General features: G+C 40.7%; 1 non-coding gene across 1 annotated transcript; it reads right to left on the bottom strand.

Moving 5' to 3' along the window:
• Nucleotides 1-360: 360 nt before the first annotated feature.
• Nucleotides 361-468, bottom strand: LOC125485911. The gene has a single exon (XR_007264617.1). It is a non-coding gene; the product is annotated as a U6 spliceosomal RNA (small nuclear RNA).
• Between the last annotated feature and the right edge of the window lie 5,780 nt (nt 469-6,248).

The raw sequence follows: 6,248 nt of genomic DNA, 5'->3' as shown, positions 1-6,248 counted from the left end.
GACTAACAAGACAAAGTATAATTTGTCAATTGCTTCTCCTCTTATTACAGAATTCTTACAGTGTGGAAGCAGGCCCTTTGGCCCAATAAGTCCACATCAACCTTCAGAGCATCCCACCCAGACCCATCCCCCTATAACCCACCCAATCTACACATCACTGAACACTGCGGGTAATTTAGCATGGCCAATCCTGCACATTTTTGGACTGTGGGAGGAAACCGGAGCGCCCCGAGGAAACCTACGCAGACACGGGGAGAATGTGCAAACTCCACACAGACAAGTCACCTGAGTGTGGAATCGAACCCAGGTCCCTGGTACTGTGAGGCAGCAGTGCTAACTGCTGAGCCACCATGCCACGCAAAAAAAATGGAACACTTCACAAATTTGTGTATCATCCTTGCACAGAGACCATGCTAATGTTCTCTGTATCGTTCCAATTTTTAGTATATGTGCTGCTGAAGTGAGCACATGCTCATGTGGTGACCATAGAGTATTGTTGGGAGATGTCTTTGGTCTCATTTGCTTCATTTTCTTCCTGCTATCCAAAGCCAATATTATTCAGAAGTGAGTTGTCAATTTCTGCACGTATGTCAATGCCATCCAGCTACAGCTCGCTGCAACTTCGATTCAGCCAATTGTTATCGCCACACCGTCAAGCTACATTTTGAGCATCAGAATATGGATGAACCAAAACTTCCTCCAGTTGAATGTTGCTGAGCCTGAGACCATCCTCATGAGTGTCTTCACGTCTCTGCCTGAAGCCCACTAACCTCTGCAACAAATTTAGTTGAGCTCAACATTCTCTCCCTAAGTCCAGCTTGTAACTCAGACCAGTTTCTTTGACTCTCAAGTTGCTAACGCCCACCCTAGCTCAGAGAGGTATTCTTCCTTATGTTAGATTAAGATTTGCATATGAGTTTAAGGCATTGTATCTTAAACTGCTGCCAATCACTGCCATCATAAAAAGATGTCTTGTATTTGTCCCTCAACTTGTCAGTCTACAAAGCAGAAGTGGGACTGTTAATCCAGAGACCCTGGTAATGTTCTGGGAATCCAGGTTCAAATCCAACCACGGAAGAAGTGGAGTTTGAATTCAATTCTAAAAAACTGGAATTAAGAGTCTAATGATGACCATGAATCCATTGTTAATTGTCAGAAAAACCCATCTGGTTCACTAATGTCCTTTAGGGAGGGAAACTGCCATCCTTACCTTGTCTGACCTACTCCAGACCCACAGCAGTTGACTCTTAACTGCCCTCTGGGCAATTAGGAATGGGTATTAAATGTTGACTTAGCCAATGACACCCTTATCCCATGAATGAATTTTAATAAAGGATTCCAAGATATAAAGCTAGCTTCCTGGTTAACAGTATTTTGTGTAGTCTTATCCTCCAATTAAAAAAACACAGTATTGTTCCACTTTGTTGTATGACTTGTTCATTTACTTTGAAGAGAAGAACATAATACTGATATGTCCCTTCTGCTGCTCTAACATCAGTGCTGCCACCACTTGCTTTCTGCTCTTCATTATTGGTAATTGCTCTTTCAGGTAACAGATCTGGACTCTAGATCTTTCTACATACTTTCCTCACTGATTTCAGAAATAGAATAAGCTTTTTTTCGTCAGCTGTTATCCTCCTTGACTTCTCTATTTATTTCCCGTTTTGCTATGATCAGTGTTTTGCATATCCCATTCCTCCTATTGTAAAATGTCTAAGGTATCTTCACACTAGAAGTGCCACTTGTATTTGCATGGTGAAGTGCCAATTTATCATGTTTACATATTGCTTCATTTTTTTAAAGCTGTTAAGATTTAATTTCTCATTTCTCAGTGGGGTGCTTTTTTACTTTATTTCTGACTTCCTAAAGAACAAATATCTTGCATTACCCAATTCACCTATGGCCTCTACGTTGCTGTGAAGTAGTTCAGAAGCACATGGATTTTTTAAAAAAAGTATGACTCACTGCAACATCAAAATCTCAACAAGGCAAGCCAAGTCCACATGGTATTTTGCTCGGTTTCGCATTAACTGCAGTCAGAAGCCAATTTCTTTGCCAGACAGTCAGAAGCATTAGGATTTAATTAGCATTTTAAAGCCTGTCAACAAAGCCCAGTAAACACATACAACCAAGGAAACTGGGTGAGAACAGTATGGGTGCCAGTAGTATAACTTGGGTCTGCTGGCCTTTGCATCACATTCTGCAGAGGCCAACATTCGCAGATCGGCTGGCCACAAAGTAAGACATTTGCAACAAAGACTGACATGTTCACATGATGTAGGTTTATAAACAAATGATCTGCAGCTTATGAGAACATTTCAACTGCAAATGTACATGAGAAATATATCCTTCAGAAATATAAGACAATAAGAATTAACCCTCAATAACTTCAATTCATCCTATCATCTAAAGTTGCTCATAAAATTTGAAGATATTCTTGAGAAAAGTAAAAGTCTCTTAACCAATAGCCCTGGTCAATCTGAATGATGAATACCAGGGGGGTAACTGTAGAAAGAGAAGAGGTGAAGCAATTCATTGCAGGGTGAGAGAGATGCTGGAAGAGTTGGAGGAGAATGCTTTCAAAGGATTGAAACAAAATTCTACCTTTCTGCTCCACAGAGCTAACACATGGAAAAAATACTGAAAATGTGAAAAAGCTGAAACCCCGTCAGTATGAAATGGCTAATAATGTTACACAACGTCATGCTTTTAGGTAAACCAACAGCAAAATTTACAACCTGTGTTGTAAAAACATTATTTTTTCATCAACAGGTAACTAAGTTCAGGTGGCATGTTATTTTACAATTCAACTACTACACCTCAGATTAAAGAAGGAAGATGATTGCAGAAGAGATCCTAATGAGCAAGATGATACACAATAGAGCAATTTCTTGTTTTATTTGAAATGGACTTTTCAGGCTGAATTCAAATTGTTATACATCAATGATTTTGTCAAAATTAACGCCACTCCACCAATTAAAATGTCCTCACCAGCATGCAGTAGTCAATCAATATTATCAAACTGATTCTGAACTACTACTGCCAAATCCATTATTCTGGCAACAGGCCCAACTGGCTTACATAAATGATTATAAGATCCTCCTGTCTGAATGAAACATAAGCACAAGCATTCCTGGAAAAAAAATGAGGTAATATTCGTTCACTATGGCATCACCATAGGATTCATAATGCAGGAATCAGTGCAATCTAAATACACACGTTATGAGCTGGGCAGAGTGATGGATGGGCAGAGTGATAGGGTGCTTCAACGTGGAGGCATCCTCTTACTAACTTCTTTTAAATTTTAATTAAAGCATGGTTCTTCTGGCCAGGCTATGAGGGGAGGAATGGGTTTCACTCAACAAGATTGGTCTGCAGATGCAGCCATACCCAGACAGGAAGAAAATGCCTCCAGGGCTGCCTGGTGCCCTGGCATGCCCCAGCCTACCACTGCATACCCATCTCCGAGCACCCAACTGACCGCACTGGGAAACTGAAAACAAGCAGCAAAATCCCAGAAGATCTCCTTTAGGAGAAGTAAACAAAGCTCTTCAGAAGGCTAACTGGGTGGATAGTGCACCAGCATTGGATTTAAGAACTGCTCCCCGCTCTCCGCCACCATCGCCCACACCCCCCACCACCCACCCAACACCACCAACCCCCCCAACCCCCACCCCCACAACTGACTGTGCTGGCATTTTCAGTACACTTCTACCTCCAATCTTACCCTTGAAAAGGGTCTGAAAATCCACCCCTTGCCCCCGTAGGCTTTTAATCCTAACTTTCTAACTCTGTTGGTATTTTTCCAGATATCAATAATCCAAGGTAGTCTTAACAATGAAGTATCCCCAATTGTTCGTTATTGAAGCAAAAAACACTACAAAATACTGTAATGACAATAATATACTACAAGCTTACCCATACAATGCATATAATTGCAAGTGACAGTTTAAGTGGACTTGTCCAAGGATCATAACGAAACAATTGATCAGCAAGTTCTGTCCCAACCTCTAGTGATTGATCAGAGGTCTCCTGTTCTTGAGCCAGATAGCTATCACTCTGAGGCACATTGTCTTATACTATTACCATGCAAGTAGCCTGCATGATCAAACCTTGACACACCCATCTTTAGCAATTGACCACTGGCAAACATCGTCAATGTGCCATCTACCACAATCAGTTGGATCTTCCCCTCATTAGGATATCTCCTTGTTTTCTCTGAAGGAGGCTTATCTCCTGATTTTAACTAACTTTGACTCCAGGCCAGACTACTCGAACAGGCTATCCCCTTACAGTTTTTGTATCATTCAATCAACCATATGTTATTTACACAGCACCCCTCCAGGATGAACAGTTCTTTGTTTTGCAGACAAATGATTGCTTATCACATCTAGTGCCCTAAGTCAGTTTTAAATCAAAACTCACCAAGACATAGTGTCACCTGTTCAGTCTAAGTTGCAAAACTTAAAGTAAAGACATATCCCTTCAGAAATCACTTGAGACGTAGCCCAGTTATTTTCTTTTTGATAGAGCATTTGGTTTTTTCTATAGACTCAGTCTGTCGAATACTGGAGTGCTCCTCCTATGCATTTCATGCAAGTGAAGCACATCTTCAGTAAACCAATTGTCTGTTCATCAATGGATGGACAGAGGATGGATGGATGGGCAACATTGTCAATCTGTTCATCAACCGTCTGAGGGTTATACATTGGAGTCATTAGCTATGCTTTCTGGATGAAGTCTTTGTCATCCATGACCAGCCCTGGAGATGATGTAGGAGAGTGAACAACCTTGGAGTTGTGTAGAATGTAAGCATTGTGACAGCTCCCTGGACAAAGGATGTACACCTACAGGAATTAGTGCCTGTGGTCACAAACTGGCTGGACATTGAGGGTTTGAAATCCCTTCCTGTTCAGGATTCTGTCTGGATGATTCTAGGTAGCTCTGAACTCCACGTGTGTGCAGTTGATGATCTCTAGAGTACTGAGAAACACAGCAACACAGGTAAGGGTGTTTGGGTCCATAATGAACTGCACAAACAAATGTGTTATGTAAGGAAGGGCATCCATGAACTCACAAATGCCAATCAGAAGATGCTACACAATGTCATCAGTTGCAGTTTCAAAGGAACAGCTACGGAAGGAGTTCATTCTTACTGCAATCTTCAGCTCCACAGTTATAGGACTTCTCCCAGCTTATGTGGTGAGAGATCTTCCTGCATAGGTTGGCTGAAATAGGTTAAAAATGATAATTTAATAAAATAATTTGCACTGTGAACTTTTAGCTGTGAATAACTCACAGGGACACAAAACTGTTAGATAAACAATACATGGTGAAATAGCTCCACAGAGTCTAGTATCCTGTCACCGCGTCACCCTTTATTTACACATGGAAAGAACTTGACACTGATTCAGCTCCCTCAGAGCCAGTTCTCAGAGTGAACTGAACCTCTGACATTCCTGTTTATATCTCTCAGCCCCCGATTGGGGCTGTTTATCCTGTCCAATCAAGGAGCTCATATTCTATGAGGTCTACTTGGCCGACCCCATTACAATCACTACACATGGGACCATTTCTTCTAGGAGCTAACTTTTCTGCAAGATAGCAAAGGAATAATGAGATAATGCCCACAGTCTTACAAAGAGCTAATTTATTCAATGAACATCTGAGTCTTGAAAGAAGTAATTAAAGCTCTAGGGACATCAGACAGGATATATAAACAAGTCAAGATATGAACTATTATATCAGGACAAACTGTAGCCTCTAGTGCAATCAGACTTGATAAATATGTACATGCCTTCACACTAATCGTATACTACAATTAAATCTATGCAGTAATAGGTTAACTGTACTCATATTCTATGCATGATGTAAACCTAATCAATGGTAATGATTCAATTTGATATTTGTACACCTCTTAATCAATAGATATTAATTTCTTGTGACCAAATCTGAGAGTATAGCTGCTTCTGTAATCCTTTATTCTGTGTCTACCAGCTTATTACTTTTTAGATACTTTAAAGACCTTGGCTACAGCTAAGTAACAAAGGCCATTTTAACGCTCCACAGATCTCTGTCTCATCATTCTCTGTGGATAAGGATCAGAGGATAGTAGGGCTACTATCTGAACAAATGAACAAATGTAAAAGTACAGCTCAGGAACAAGCCCTTTGGCTCTCCAAGCCTGTGCCGACCATCATGCCCTAATTAATCTGAAAACAAACCTGCCATTTTTCGATTCATATCCC

This window comes from Rhincodon typus, chromosome 23 (assembly GCF_021869965.1).
Source record: "Rhincodon typus isolate 14 chromosome 23, sRhiTyp1.1, whole genome shotgun sequence".
NCBI classification, from domain to species: domain Eukaryota; kingdom Metazoa; phylum Chordata; class Chondrichthyes; order Orectolobiformes; family Rhincodontidae; genus Rhincodon; species Rhincodon typus.
Note: the sequence above shows the minus strand (reverse complement) of the source record. Positions and strands in the feature narration are given on the sequence as shown.